The sequence below is a fragment of the Lycium barbarum genome, chromosome 5, assembly GCF_019175385.1.
Source record: "Lycium barbarum isolate Lr01 chromosome 5, ASM1917538v2, whole genome shotgun sequence".
Lineage (NCBI taxonomy): Eukaryota > Viridiplantae > Streptophyta > Magnoliopsida > Solanales > Solanaceae > Lycium > Lycium barbarum.
This window is the reverse complement of record NC_083341.1, coordinates 72,039,262-72,056,339: the sequence shown is the minus strand read 5'-3', so window position 1 is coordinate 72,056,339 and position 17,078 is coordinate 72,039,262. Positions and strand designations below refer to the sequence as shown.

At 35.5% G+C, this 17,078-nt stretch overlaps 1 long non-coding RNA gene across 1 annotated transcript; it reads left to right on the top strand.

Moving 5' to 3' along the window:
• The first annotated feature begins 12,894 nt into the window (after positions 1-12,894).
• LOC132642521 (uncharacterized) lies at positions 12,895-15,106 on the top strand. The gene is made up of 3 exons (XR_009583217.1): positions 12,895-13,385; positions 13,910-13,956; positions 14,856-15,106. It is a non-coding gene; the product is annotated as an uncharacterized LOC132642521 (long non-coding RNA).
• Positions 15,107-17,078: the final 1,972 nt, after the last annotated feature.

Here is a 17,078-nt window from a genome sequence, read left to right as displayed (position 1 = left end):
AAGTGTGCATTTGGAGTTCCATCTGGGAAACTTCTTGGGTTTATAGTTAGTCGGCGAGGAATTGAATTAGACCCCTCAAAGATAAAGGCCATTCGGGAATTACCGCCCCCGAAGAACAGAACTGAAGTCCTGAGTCTTCTTGGTAGGTTGAACTATATCAGTAGGTTCATCGCTCAGCTCACCACTACATGTGAGCCCATATTCAAGCTGTTGAAGAAGGATGCCGCTGTCAAGTGGACAGACGAGTGTCAAGAGGCTTTTGATAAAATTAAGGAATATTTATCTAACCCTCCAGTGCTTGTCCCGCCAGAACCGGGTAGGCCTTTGTTTTTGTATCTATCAGTGATGGATAACTCCTTTGGTTGCGTTCTAGGACAACATGATGCCACATGCAAGAAGGAACAAGCGATCTATTATTTGAGCAAGAAGTTCACAAGCTATGAGGTAAAATACACATTTTTAGAAAGAACGTGTTGTGCTTTGACTTGGGTCGCCCAGAACCTAAAGCACTATCTTTCATCCTACACGACTCACCTCATATCTCGAATGGATCCTTTGAAGTATATCTTTCAGAAACTTATGCCAAGTGGAAGGTTAGCAAAGTGGCAGATTTTACTTACGGAGTTCGACATTGTCTATGTTACCCGCACCGCTATAAAAGCATTGGCCGATCATTTGGCAGAAAACCCAGTTGACGATGAGTATGAGCCTTTGAATACTTACTTTCCTGATAAAGAGATTAATTCAGTTGAGGAGGAAGTTCGCGATGACAGTCACGTCTGGAAATTATACTTTGATGGAGCGGTCAACATTAAAGGTGTCGGGATTGGGGAAATTCTTATTTCACCAATGGGGCATCATTATCCCGCCATGGCACGACTTCGTTTCTTCTGTACCAATAATACAACGGAATATGAAGCTTGTATAATGGGTTTAAACATGGCAATACATCTGGATGCACACGAGTTAATAGTTTTGGGAGATTCTGACTTACTCATTCGGCAGGCTCAGGGTGAATGGGAAACTCGAGACATCAAGATCATTCCGTACAAACAATGTTTGGAGGACCTTAGCAAAAGGTTTAAGTCAATCGAGTTCAGATATATCCCCAGATTTCACAATGAGTTGGCTGATGCTTTGGCCACTTTAGCCTCAATGCTTCCATACCCAAGCAATGCTTACATTAATCCGTTGGAGATTCAGATTAGGGATCAACATGGTTATTGCAATACAATTGAAGTAGAGCCAGATGGTGAGCCATGGTATCACGATATCAAAAGATTCTTAAAAACACAACAATATCCAATACATGCCGATGGAGATCAAAAAAGAACTATGAGGCGACTTTCCAATGGTTTCTTTTTGAGTGGGGAGATCTTATACAAAAGGACCCCGAATTTGAATTTGTTGAGATGTGTGAATACCCAAGAAGCTGAAATGATCATGAATGAAGTGCACTCCGGAGTATGTGGCCCGCACATGAACGGTTATGTTCTAGCAAAGAAGATTCTTCGAGCAGGATACTATTGGCTTACCATGGAGCGAGATTGTTTTCGCTTTGTTCGTAAGTGTCATCAATGCCAAATTCACAGTGACCAAATTCATTCTCCCCCTTCGGAGTCGCACCCTATGTCTGCTCCTTGGCCTTTCGTAGCTTGGGGAATAGATGTTATTGGGCCAATTGAGCCAAAAGCTTCTAATGGGCACAGATTCATTCTAGTTGCCATTGACTACTTCACCAAATGGGTAGAAGCTGTTATGTTCAAATCAGTCACCAAGAAAGCAGTGGTAGACTTTGTTCACTCTAACATCATATGTCGTTTTGGTATACCAAAGACCATTATCACGGACAATGCAACCAAACTTAATAGTCATCTCATGAAGGAGGTATGTGAGCAATTTAAAATTGTGCATCACAACTCTACCCCTTATCGACCCAAAGCCAATGGAGCTGTTGAAGCTGCAAACAAAAACATCAAGAAGATCCTCAGGAAGATAGTACAAGGATCCAGGCAATGGCAAGAGAAATTGCCTTTTTCTCTTTTAGGGTACCGCACGACTATCTGCACGTCTGTTGGCGCAACTCCTTACTTATTGGTTTATGGAACTGAGGCGGTCATACCAGCAGAAGTAGAGATCCCCTCTCTTCGAATCACCGTTGTAGCAAAGATTGATGACACTGAATGGGTCAAGTCTAGACTAGAACAATTATCGTTAATCGATGAAAAGCGGTTGACAGCGGTTTGTTTTGGCCAGTTATACCAGCAAAGGATGGCTCGCACTTACAATAAGAAGGTGCGTCCAAGACATTTTGAGGTGGGCCAACTTGTTATGAAACGTATCCTTCTGCACCAAGAAGAAGCGAGGGGAAAATTCGCCCCAAATTGGCAGGGCCTTTATGTTATCAAACAGGTGTTGTCAAAGGGAGCTTTGCAGTTGTCCGATATAGAACGAAAGGTGGCTGACATAGCCATTAACACAGACTCAGTCAAAAGATATTATGTTTGATATGTTTTCACTTCGACGCTATGGTACTTGGCATTTTCAGTTCGGGATGACGAAAGGCTATCGTTCTCACTATCCAAACACCGGTCACCCTTTTTTCTAGACCCTTTGAGCTTTATTCACATTTTCTTTGTTTTCCCCTTTTTGGAATTAATGTAGCGCAAAAAAAAAAAAAAAAAAAAAAAGACAAAAAAACAAAAAAAACAAAAAAAAAACCAAAACCAAAAAAAATAAATCAAATGTGTTTATTGAACTACGTTCGACCTGATTCCTAAAAGGATACGTAGGCAGCCCTATTTCGGGGTTCGGTCCCACAAAAAAAAAATCATATTTCCCTAGTATTCGAAGAAACTGGGACATTTTTTTTTTATTTTTTTAAAAAGGTTCCAAAGTTGTAATTCAATCTATGATTCTTTTTGCCTTTCCCCTTTAAGTCCTTCTAATCGATCTTTGAGAATGTCGAATCAGCGTGCCACGACTTTGGTGCTGTATACAACGCTTCATTTGAATGCAAAGGAGAAAAGAAAAATGAGAGAGTCTTACTAGTGAAAACCCTTATGGGCACTATAAGGCGATAATGAGTTCAAAAAAAAAAAAAAAAAAAAGAGAGAGTCTTATCGGTGAAAACCCTCAAGGGCACTATAAGATGATTGTAAGTTGAGAAAGGTCAGTTGGTAAAGACCCGCAAAGGGAACCATTGATCGAATGAGTTTCTTCTATTTCGGCATGAACACGATCTAGGTAGAAAGCTCGGTTTTGGATTGAAGGGTACTATATTTTGAGATTTAGACAGCTCAGACGGATCAAGCGTCCAGTCCAAAATGCATGTCATGATTCATTGAAGTCGGCATATACCTCCAGATAAGTCTCTTCCCTCTTTCCCCGAAATGGACACCCTTTTGTTTAACATAACTCCTTTTATTTATTTATTTATTTATTTATTTATTTTTGTCATTTTCTTCTCCTTATCTCTAGTATGTTCTTTGAGTCCCTTTCGGTATAATCTTGCGTCAAATTCAAGAGCAAAGAAAAGGTTGCAAAATTGACTATAGTTTCCTAGCGGTACAGAGCAAAGACTACTGGGCGCGCACCGCATCGGCAACGGCATAAAGCCATTCGTGATCTATCCAGAAAAGTGAATTGCCCGAAAAAAAAACAAAGAATTATTTCGAGTTACTAGGGGGAAGGATCACCATAACAAAAATTCTCTCTAAGAATAAAATCGGTTACACCACATACGCAAAATGATACGGGGTACAAAATAGTCAAGGTGGGCATTAAAAGATCATGGTCTCTCGCAAGCAAAGATAGTTTCTAAGCAATTTGGTCGATCACTATCAACCTCGTTGTTCATAAAGTGGGATGGGCTCTAAGACAATTTCCACAGCGAGTGAAGGCCACAAACCGACCACCATTTAAGACTAACAAATTTTTCTTTGTTGAAAACAGGGGCGAAGAAAAAAAACTGATGATGAACGCTATAAGGTAAAGTTCTCAAATGTTTGTTTTTCCTTTGATATACATATAATCATGTTATTATTGGTTGCATTTTAGGGAACAACAATCCCTGCTTTTCTCATATTTTCATAGGTTGACTACCTCGGAATAAAGTCACGTTTTTAAATTTCAGGTTGACTGCCTCCAAATATAGTAATATTTTCATAGGTTGACTACCTCAGAATAAAGTCATGTTTTTAAATTTCAGGTTGACTGCCTCCAAATAAAGTCATATTTTTTAGGTTGACTGCCTCACAATAAAGTCATATTTCAGGTTGACTACCTCAGAATACAGTCACGTATTTAGGTTGACTACCTCCGAATAAAGTCATTTTTTTTTCAGGTCGACTACCTCAAAATAAAGACATGTTTTTAAATCTCAGGTTGACTACCTCAGAATACAGTCGCGTATTTAAATTACAGGTTGACTACCTCAGAATACAGTCATGTTTTTAAATTTCAGATTGACTACCTCAGAATACAGTCACGTATTTAAATTTCAGGTTGACTACTTCAGAATACAGTCACGTATTTAAATTTCAAGTTGACTACCTCTAAATAAAGTCATATTTTCACAGGTTGACTTCCTCAGAATACAGTCGCGTATTTAAATTTCAGGTTGACTACCTCAGAATACAATCACGTATTTAAATTTTAGGTTGAGTACCACAGAATACAGTCATGTTTTTAAATTTCAGGTTGACTACCTCAAAATACAGTCATGTTTTTAAATTTCAGGTTGACTACCTCAGAATACAGTCATGTTTTTAAATTTCAGGTTGACTACCTCAGAATACAGTCACTTATTTAAATTTCAGGTTGACTACCTCAGAATACAGTCACGTATTTAAATTTTAGGTTGACTACCTTCGAATAAAATCATTCTTTTTCAGGTCGACTACCTCAAAATAAAGTCATGTTTTTAAATTTCACATTGGCTACCTCAGAATACAATCCCAAGTGGTTCATGATTTTGCTAACACTCAAAAAAGTTTCCTGGTACAAACTGGGACAGAAAAATTTTGTTTGTCTTGTTTGTCTTGGATGGCTTGCAGGTTCTCCCGCAAGCACAAAATTGATATTTAAGAATGAAGTTCCATATTGGGTCAGAGAAAGAGGAATGTTCAAATCTCGAAGGCAACCTGAGTTAGCTTTGACACATAAGGCGGTCCAACGTCTCAAGATACATCTTCTCAGCTTCTAATCAAGAAAAAAAAAACATCCAAGAATATTCTACGAACTATTATTCGAAAGAGCATCAACAACTCATTCCAAGTTGCAAGTTGAAATCTCGAATTCTAACTTCAAGGTCATACTTGGAGATCAAGGTACCCACCGAAAGAAGGTGAGGTGATAGCTGAAGATCCAAGTGATGGTCTAAAGGAAGGTTCAAGACAAGTAGAGTAAATAGGACCTTGTATTTCCTTTCATCATTTATTGTAATTTTCTTTCTTTTTATGTAATAATAGGAGCCACCAACCGGAACCTCGACGGGACCTCACTCGATTCTCCAACTCACCCTTCCATCCTTTTACCCATTTGAACTACACGTGACCTGATTCCCTTATAACCCGAAATATGTAGGATGCCCAAAACAAGGACTCGGCCACATCATTTTCTTTCATTTCTTTTCGATTTCAAATAATGGTCAGGTCAAAAATCAGTCACAGTGTTCACGTCTTGGCCTGAAAACTCTTCATGTTTCCAAGCAAAGAGGGACATTCTGTAAACACCTAATTTTTGTCAACTTTAGTGTTTAAATATAAAAAAAAATGTATTCTTCTAATATAAATTTTAATAAATAAGCTACTGATTTTAGTATAGTTATTAGCTACTATATTAGCTATTTAACATTTTTTTATATTTGTTAAAACTTGTTAATTCTAGACCAAAATAAGTATGAAAAAAAAAACTAACTAAAAATAACCTGCAAAGCCCCTTCCCCATTTCCCTACTACACGACACACACATGCACACCCACATTTAAAATTCACAGCCGCCTTAAACCCCTCAACCATTCCCCCTTATCCCAACTCCCTATCCCTCACGTTCCTTTTAATTAGGCAGCAATAGACACGGCACTACTTCCATTCACCTATATAAATTAACCATACACACAGTAAAAGGAGGGGAGGAACACATATCAGAAAGGGTAGAAAAAAAGCAACGGGGTAGAGAAAAAACACATCAGAGAAGCAGTAAAAAAAAAAAGCAGTAAGCAAAGAAAAAAAAAATACCGAGAGATAAAGAATACCAGTATTTGAAAAGGTTTTTGGTTTGAAAATTAAGTTGGAGTTGGAGGTTTCCGTTCGCGGTTTCGAGTTTGTGGACTTCAAGTTAGTCGTTATTAACTGGGAAATCGGTCGAATATTGTAGCTTCATATTATTATTTTTCAGCGAGATATTTACGCAAAAGGTAACACTCAATCTTCATTGTATAATTTAATATCACAATTATATGAGGCCTGATTTCAATGTTACGAAGTTTGCTCGGATTGTGTATCTATCTAACTTGTTCTCGTTCTTTGACATCATAATATGAATCGTGTTTAGATTTTTGCACCAATAAAATAATTTAAAGTAAATCTCGTATATTTCATTAAGTTTTGCTTATCCGCTTTTATTTTGTTTGTTTAAACTTCGTCAAGATTACTTGTTAAGTATTCTGTTGTAATGTGTCATTACATGTGGTTTCTGATGGTTTAATTCTAGTGTCCCTAACATGATAAACATTTTAATTTATCCTAAGACACCTGCCCCATATCAGCCGTAAAAGACCTAAAAAAAACCTATAGCAGCTAGGAAAGACACATCCAGCACATTCATGAACTAAGTGATTTTCCTTCATCCATTCACGTTTCTTTCTTTTGTACACACTACATAATTTATCTTTTCATTCTATTTCATTAAAATAGACTGAAAACATGCATATACAAGCCATTAGAACCACTGGAAATATTTTTGCACTACAAAAGAGCCCTCCTTTCTTTCAAATCTCTATTTTTATTCGTATTGTCGCCATGATGCTTGATATTAGCCTAGATAATGCTTTGATAAATTATGAATATATTGTTTTTGTGTTTTTTTTGTTTAGTTGTTTATGTAAACGTATTGATCTATATCTTTAATGTTGCTTATGATTACATTAGGTGTTTTAATATTTATTATGTTGCATGCCTTGTACGTTGAACATGCAAAAGAGGTTTCAATGATTAAATTTTCACTTTGACTTAAATGGATCATTAAAGTAATGGGTTGTAGGCTGATTTTGTAAGTAAATTGATTTGGGTCTGGACAAGAGTTTTGGCTCACTATTTGATTCGATAAAAGAATTAAAAAAAAAAAATCAACCGTAAGGGAGCGGGATGGGTTGCAAATTTATTCAAAGCCCATTATCAAAGAGTGAAAAGGGAAAAAATAATTTTCTTGGCTTAATTACACCTTTTGACGTAAGATTTTAAATAAAAATAATCATCATGGTTTAAGCAAGACGAATAGGCTCAAAATTCTAGGTGCGATACGTAAGTTAAGGTCGCATTTACGCGTCTTGACCGGTGTATGTCAAGGCTGAGGTCGTAACTATGCGTCTTAGTTAATACTAATAAAAGTTCAACAATATAATGAGCGAATCATAGGCATAGCTAAATAAATACATTTTATCCAAAATAATTTAAGCCGAACACAAGTTGATAAAGCGACCGTGCTAGAATCACGGGACTTGGGGAATGCCTAATACCTTCTCCCCGGTCAACAGAATTCCTTACCCGATCTTTTGTTTCGCAGACCTATAAATAGAGTCATTTCCTTTTGATTAGGGATTCAATAAGGTGACTTGGAACACCAAAACTCAATTCCAAGTGGCGACTCTGTAATAAATAGATAATCCCTTTTCAAAACGTCACTTTAATTAGAAAAACCCTTTTAAATAAAAACAAATCAAATATTTTTATTTTTCGTAAAAAAAAAAAAAGGGTGTGACAAGAGGAATAGGCTATTCTTTTTTTTAAATTCCGTTGGCCAACAGATGTTGAAGCTGCATAGATTATTTGTATTGTACCTATTATCATCAACCAAGGAGAAAATATAGAATGGGCATGAGGTAATAATCCCATATTGATTCGAATTAATCCATACACTCCCATTTTTAATAAGATTTCGGCTAGAAGCATACAAGTACTGTAGTGTGCTTCTCCATGGGTATTTGGTAACCATGTATGTAGAGGGATAATGGGCGATTTGACAGCAAAAGCAATAAAAAATCCAATATAGAAGATTATTTCTAAAACCACAGGATATGACTTGATTAACTAATGTTTCAAAATTTAATGTTGGTTCATTAGAACCATATGAAGCAACACCCAAAACTGCTATTAAGAGTAAAACAGAACCCCCCGCCATGTACAAAATAAATTTTGTAGCTGAGTACAGGCGTTTGTTTCCTCCCCACATGGCTAGAAGTAGATAAATAGGAATTAATTCTAACTCCCACATGATGAAAAAAGGTAAAAGGTCCCAAGATGAAAATGATCCAATTTGACCACTCTACATTGCTAACAAGAGAAAATGGAATAATCGAGAATCTTGAGTAACTGGCCAAGCCGCTAAAGTCGCTAAAGTAGTGATAAATCCTGTTAATAAAATGGGTCCTATAGAAAGTCCATCTATTCCTAATCTCCAATGGAAATCAAAAAAATCGATCCATTTATAATCCTCCACTAGTTGGATTAATGGATCATCCGATTGGAAATGATAACAAAATGCATAAGTCATTAGAAGAAGTTCTAAAATACATATACATATGGTATACCACCGAATTACCCTATTTCCTTTATGGGGAAGAAAGAAAATTAAGGAATCCGCAAATATCGGAAAAACGACAACTATTGTTAACCAAGGAAAATAATTCGTTGTAAAGACAAGATACACTTGGACCAAAAAAGCTCGTGCTCAAAATATTTTGATTTTCGAGCACATGTTTGTCGGTAAAAAAAATGAATTCAAGTAGAGTTTTTTTGAACGTATCAATAAGCTAGACCCATACTGCGAGTTGTTTCATGCCATAAATAAACTCGGACACTCAAGAAATCTGTTGGACAGGCGGATTCACACCTCTTACAGCCAACACAGTCCTCTGTTCGTGGAGCAGAAGCAATTTGTTTAGCCTTACAACCATCCCAAGGTATCATTTCTAATACATCGGTGGGGCAGGCTCGGACACATTGGGTACATCCTATACACGTATCATAAATCTTTACTGAATGTGACATTAGGTCTATACATTTTTGAATGTTCTAAATTTTCGATTTAGTAAACTTAGAAACGAATCATATATTTAGATACCAGATGAATCAATGAGTTATCATAATTTTCTAATCAACCCCCTTCTGGATTGGTTTATGAGATATGAGAGAGGCCAAAATACTTTGATTTCTTATGTTTTGCAAACAAGATCATACCTTACGTAGCAAACATGCTAATGGAAATTGATTTATCAATATTAGAATCTAGATGATTAATACTAATTATTCAACAAATTTGATTGATTGATACGAGTTGATTTTCTGTTAAGGTAAATTGATGAAACAATAGTCAGTCCAATGGCTGCTTCAGCGGCTGCAATACCTATAACAAAAATTGAGAAAATGTCTCCTTTTAATTGACGATTATCAAAAAAATCAGAAAATGTTACCAAATTTATATTAACCGCATTCAATATAAGTTCAAGACACATAAGGGCTCTAACCATATTTTGACTTGTGATCAATCCATAGATACCGATATAAAATAAATAGGCACTCAAAACAAGTACATATTCGAGAATCATTAAACAACTCCTTATCAATCTCGACTCCTTTCAATATGAACAACAATTCAACCAATTTAATTGACTAGTATATAACAAGTATGGATAAAAGAAATATATTGGTACTAGATTGACCTAAAGTCTTTCTATTTAGAGAGCTGGAATTCAAATAGAATTTTGTTCTGTCTTATGACATTCATTTTCCTTCAATTCTATTTGAATTCCATGTTTTAATAGAATTTTTTTATTGACGAGCTACAGTAATCGCACCTATTATAACAACTAAAAGGATTATTGAAATCAATTTAAATGGAAGAAAAAAAATCTGTTGATAAATGAATTCCAATTTGTTGACTATTACTTAGAAAATCTTGCTCTATAATCTGGTTTGATCTTGTAGTCCAAATAATCCCGTACCATGACGTATCTGAAATAGTAGTAATTAGTAAAATAAAAAGACTTATACAAACCATCGAAGTAATTCCATCTCCTACGGTCCAAAGATGAAAAGCTTTGTAATATTCTGAACTATTCATGAACATCACAACATTAAAACATTTATAGCTCCTGCATAAATAAGTAGCTGCGCAGCAACTACAAAATAGGAGTTAGATAGAATATAGAATGACGATGTACAAACAAGAACCAATTCCAAGGAAAAGGCAGAATAGATTTTATTGGGAAGTAATACCACCCCTAGACCCCCTAATATAAGACCCGATCCTAGAAAGACTAAAAGCAAATCATGTATTGGTTCAGATAAATCTATTTTTTTATAAAAAATCAAAAACAAAGAATTTCATGACTTTATTGACCTGATCAGGAAAAAAGAAGTTTTTCTATTTTTTATGATACTTCTTATTAATTGAATGAAATTGTAATGGGTATGAGTTGACGTAGTTGCTTTTATTTTACTGGACCACTATCAATTTTTTATTCGTCGAAAGAGTAGTTTAAACCTATCTATTTTTTATATCATTTATCTACTTTGAAACCATTATTATTATTATTATTATAACTATAATATAGAAATCGGTTTTGCTTTCAATCTAAATTAAGCTAGGAGTCTCGTTAGCCAACCACTAGTTTGAATTGACCAAGCAAAAATCTCATTCTTTTAGATCCGAACTAAGCCTTCGTAATTTAGAATTTTTTTAGAATCAAAATAAGGGTTTATTCATTTTTTATTTGAGGTAAATTAGAAATTGTTCGAATTGTGTTATCATCAATTATTGACACTGGTAAGCGACCCAAAGCGATTTGATTATAATTCAATTCGTGACGATCATAAGTAGAAAGTTCATATTCTTCGGTCATTGATAAACAATTTGTTGGGCAATACTCAACACAAGTACCACAAAATATACAGATTCCAAAATCAATATTGTAATTAAGCAATCATTTCTTTCGAATATCAGTTTCCAACTTCCAATCAACAACAGGTAAATCTATAGGACATACACGCACACATACTTAACAAGCAATGCATTTATCAAATTCAAAGTGTATTCGGCCTCGGAAACGTTCCGATGTGATCAATATTTCGTAGGCGTATTGAATAGTTACAGGTAAACGATTTGCGTGGGACAGGGTAATCATGAAACCTTGGCCGATGTATCTGGCGGCCCGTATTGTTTGTTGACCATAATATATGAATTCAGTTATCATAGGGAGCATATTTAGAATATCTATAAAAAAATATTTTATGCTTGTTTCTTTCTCTTGTTTGAGACAAGTCGTGAATCTAGATTATTGTCGCCTTTTACAGTGAAAGAAGTTGGGACGAAGTTGTCAATAATAGATTACCTAGAGAAATAGGTAAAAGAATTTTCCACCCAAGATTTAATAGTTGGTCCATTCTCAGCCTCGGTAAAGTCCATCTTGTTGCAATAGGAATGAACAAAAACAAATAAGTTTTAGCTAATATGATAAACATACCAATTAGTGTTCCAAAGACTTTACCCCTTTTATTTATGCCAAATAGCTCAAGAACAAATATGTAGGGAATAGAAAGATTCCAACCTCCCAAGTAAAGAACTGTTACAAATAATGAAGAAACTAGTAGATTCAGATATGAAGCAATGTAAAATAAACCAAATTTGATACCTGAATATTCGGTTTGATACCTTGCTACTAATTCTTCTTCTGCTTCTGGTAAATCAAAAGGTAATCTTTCACACTCGGCTAGAGAAGAAATTAGAAAAACAATAAACCTGATGGGTTGACACCACAAATTCCACCCCCAAAAACCATATTTTGACTGCGCTTCCACTATATCAACTGTACTTGAACAGTTAGATAATCATAGTTGATGATAACATCACTGTGCCCATCTTTATTACAGAACCGTACGTGAGATTTTCACCTCATACGGCTCCTCAGAGGTCACAAATAAATCTAAGGGCCCTTTCCTATTCTTTATCTTTATATGTTTGTCAGATAGAGTAAAAATCTATCCTAAGGTCCCATATTAGACCAATGGAATTCTGTCTGCTATATTTAAAACTAATAAATAAATGCTTCTGAATTGATCTCATCTTTTAAGAATTTTAATTTTTCTTTGTTGATTAATAACCTTATCATTAAATAAAATGCGCTTTATAGCAATATCACATATACATTTCAACCTCGAATTTTCAATTATGAAAAAACAAATTAGAGAGTCCATTAGTTCACGAATCATGACAGAAATTTTATCTCTCTAAATAGAAATCAAAATTGAATTATAGGAAAGAAAGAATTAAAACAAAAAAAGAAAAAAGGAAGAAAAAAACAAGACATCCCTCCTTTTTGCTTTTGCAATTAGATTCTTTTCTTTCTATTTTGATTTATTTTATTTCATTCCTATTCTCCTTTCTCAGAAAAAGGGCCTTTAACCAAAGTAAAAGATTACTTCGTTCTTGATAGTTATTTACTTACTCAGTGGATAGGAACATACTCTAGATCAGAATCATGGGGAGTACTTCTTGATCATCTCCGTAAAGCCCCAATTCGAATTCCTTTTATGTACAGAAGTATCCTCTTGGATAACTTACATAATATCAATGTTATATCCCGTATTTTTATACGTCTAGTTATTCGCAAAATGATCGACGCGAGTTAAAGACGGGACCCTTCTCGGACACGGAATAGAAACCCTTAATTTTTAATTTCTAAATTAGAACTAATTGTTTATAATTTTTATTTGGTGTAAAAATATTATTATTGGAGATTAGGAATTAATTAATTGTGATTAGGTTATTAAGTGGGAATTGTAAATAATTAAATTAATTAAGATTAATTAATGAAGTGGGCCCCACCCGATTTTTAAAAATTAAAAAAAAAAAAAAAGGAAAAACACATGCCACATAAGGGGGGCACGTGTAGGGCTGGAGAGAATCATATATACACCATCAAATTACTTGCTAAACATCATTCATATTGTTGAAGCAAGAACAAAGCAAAAGAAAAGAAAAAAAAAACTCTCTCGGCCATGTGAGATTTCTAGCCGAGGGGGAAGTTGAAGAAAAAAAGAATTTGAGGTGTGAAATTGTTGTAGCATCCAAGTGATTAGCAAGGTTAAGAAGCCAAGTTGATTAAGGTACTGTTTGATCTCTTTTTATACACATTTTGGAGACAATTTAAACTTGTATAAATTGGTAGATATGTGATGAATATAAGAAGTTTTATATCTTGGTGTTGAAATGTAAATTGAGCCGTGTAGGGGGCTGTTCTAATTAGGCGTGGTAAATTAATTTTAAGTTTCATTATAGTTGTTGTTGTTGTCATGGATTAAATGGTGAAGGAATGGAAAGAATTAGAAAGTTAAGATTGAAGTTGCGTTGATATGAACATGCTGTTATTCTTGTTGAATTGAAAGAATTGAAGATATGATTATGTCCATATGTTGTTGTTGGTATTTCTGTGTCAACAGGAGGGCAATTGGAAATTCGAGATAGGCGAATATATAGGGGAAGTGCTGCCCGATTTTCGTTATGTCTTTAGATAATACAAAACCCTAAACGAGAATATATAAGCTGAAATATAGGTTCTATAAGAAATGGGCTATAGATTTGTGAACTAGAAAATATAGTACTAACGATAACGTTACTCTTATATAAATAGGCTAAAAGAGCGACGAGGCGAAAGGATTCACGAATAGTCGCTAACAGGTATGTGAAGCTGTCCCTTCTTTCTTTTGGCATGTCTTAGATCTAAGTGATGAATGATATGAACTTTGGGGTAACTCTATTCATAAGTTCCGAATGTGAGTTATAATTCTTATTCACTTCTTGATGTTAAAACTCTCAAGTGATTGAGCCTCCTTCTTCAATTTTCTATACGTTGGATAATAGTCGATATATATATAAGCTCCTATCTCTAGAAACTCTATGATAACGGATGTCCTTGACTTCGATAAGCTGTTTCATACTATATTGACATATGTCTATGGTTCCTAAGGCTCTTTTGATATGATCTATAATGACATTCGAGGGATACTTGATATGGTTGTCGCTATTGATACTCAGGTGTTAATCCCTTCTTCTTATTCTGTTTAAGGCTTGATAATGATTTAAATTGCATATGGTTGCTCACTACTCTGCTCGTGCATGCCTCAATATGTCTTTCACCGAGTCCCGGGCCGGGTATGTTATCGTGCACAGTTTCACTGCATTGTTCACCGAGTCCCTCACTAGAGGGCCGGGTACGCTATATATATATATATATATGTGATGATATGATGATATGATGATATGTTATAGCGGCCAGGAGGGCATATGATGACTTTATTCACCGAGTCCCTCACTAGAGGGTCGGGTACGGTATATATGTATATGATGATGATATGATTATGTCACCGAGTCCCATAATGGGCCGGGTATGGTATATGATATTGACATGCATGATTTATGTTTCAAAGGCAAGTGTTTTGGTATTCTGAACATTGTACTTGTTTCCTGTACTCCTTATTTCAGTTATGATCCTGTTTATCGTTTTTCATGCTTTATATGCTCAGTACATATTCCGTACTGACCCCCTTTCTTCGGGGGGCTGCGTTTCATGCCCGCAGGTGCAGATACTCGCTTTGGTGATCCGCCGGCTTAGGATTTCCTTTATGCTGTTTTGGAGAGCTCCGTTGTTCCGGAGCCCAGATTTTGGTACAGATCCTTTTGATGTATATATATGTATATGTTGTTTAGGGGTACGACGGGGCCTTGTCCCGTCATATTTCACTGTTGAAACTCTTAGAGGTCTGTAGACATGTATGTGGGTTGTATCCAGATGTGATCAGTTGTGTTTATGCTCATTGTGCATGTTCTGTTGCTATAGCAGCCTTGCGAACTTGCATATATTGTCGTGTTGTTGTAGCAGCCTTGTCGGCTTGCTTGTGTTATCGTTTCGTAGTGGCAGCCTTGTCGGCTTGCGTAATGTTTTGATGTGTAGTGGCAGCCTTATCACCATTTGATTCTTGTACATAGGAAATGAGACTCAACCCTTTTACTGCAAATTTAGAAGCCGTTTTCTTTCACTCATATAACTATTTGGTTTAGTTCGTCAACTTAAATTCTGAATAAAAATGAAAATATACATATTCAATCAAATCTTTTTACCCTTGTTTCTAGAAAGAAAAGAATTTGGAGAAATTTTAGGTCTCACCAAATCACACGTAGAGATATTGATAACACACATAGAGCTAATGGTATTTCATAACTATATGATTGGGCAGCTACCCGTAGACCACCTAAAAAGAAATATTTGTTATTTGATCCATATCCTGACATAAGTAGTCCAACCGGAGCAATACTTGAAATGGCAATCTAGAAAAAAACACCAATACTAAGATCGGCTAGAACAAGGTGATCACCAAAAGGAATTACTGAATAACTTAGAAAGATAGATATTACGGCTATGGATGATCCAATACTGAATAAACGAGGATCTCCGATAGATGGAATAAGGTTCTCTTTCAAAAGTAGTTTTGTCCCATCTGCTAGAGCTTGAAGAATTCCTAAAGGGCCAGCATATTCAGGTCCGATACATTGTTGTATTCCTGCAAATATTTCTCTTTCTAATCAAACAATTACTAGTACACCTATTGTGATTCCTAATACAAGAGTCAAAATAGGGACAAGCATCCACATGATCCCATAGACTTCTCTTAAGGATTCCAATTTGGAAAAAGAATTGATAGTCTCTATTTCTATTGTATCAATTATCATTTCAACAATGAACTTCTCCCATAATGATATCTATGCTACCTAGTATTGTCATAATATCAACCAATTTCATTCTTTTATCTAACTGAGGAAGAATTTGCAAATTGATAAAACCTGGTGGGCGAAGTTTCCATCTCCAAGGAAAAACGCTCTGATCTCCTACGAGAAAAATTCCCAATTCTCCTTTTGGGGCTTCAACTCTCAATAAAAGTTCTTGTTTTGACAATTCAATAGTTGGAGAGGGTTTTTTTTACTAATAAACCGATATTCAAAATCATTCCATTCAGGATCTTTTAATCTATCAAAACGTCGGATTTCTAAATTTTCGTAAGGCCCTCCTGGAATTCCTTCCAGAGCATGTTGAATAATCTTTATGGATTCTGTCATTTCACCAATTCGTACTAAATAACCAGCTAATGAATCCCCTTCTCATTGCCATTGAACCTGCCAATCAAATTCATTGTAAGACTCATAATGATCAACTTTACGAAGATCCCATTCTATTTCGGAAGCTCGTAGCATTGGTCCCGATAAACCCCAATTTAATGCTTCGTCTCCCCCAATAATGCCTACGCCTTCAACTTGTTCTAAAAAAAAAGGGTTCCGGGTAATAAGTTTTTGATACTCAGCGACCCCTGTTAAAAAATAATCGCAAAAATCCAAACATTTATCTATCCATCCATAGGGTAGATCGGCATCCACTCCTCCGATACGAAAATAATTATGCATCATTCGCATACCGGTGGCAGCTTCGAAGAGGTCATATATCAATTCTCTTTCTTGAAAAATATAGAAGAAAGGGGTCTGCGCACCAATATCCGCCATAAAAGGACCGAGCCATAACAAATGAGAAGCTATCCGACTCAATTCCAACATAATGACTCTGATATAGCTAGCCTTTTTACGTACTTGAATATTGCCTAATTGTTCGGGTCCATTTATGGTTATTGCTTCTGTGAACATAGTAGCTAAATAATCCCAACGTATTACATAAGACAAATATTTTATAATTGTTCGATTTTCCACAATTTTCTCCATCCCTCTATGTAAATAACCCAATATTGGTTCGCAGTCGA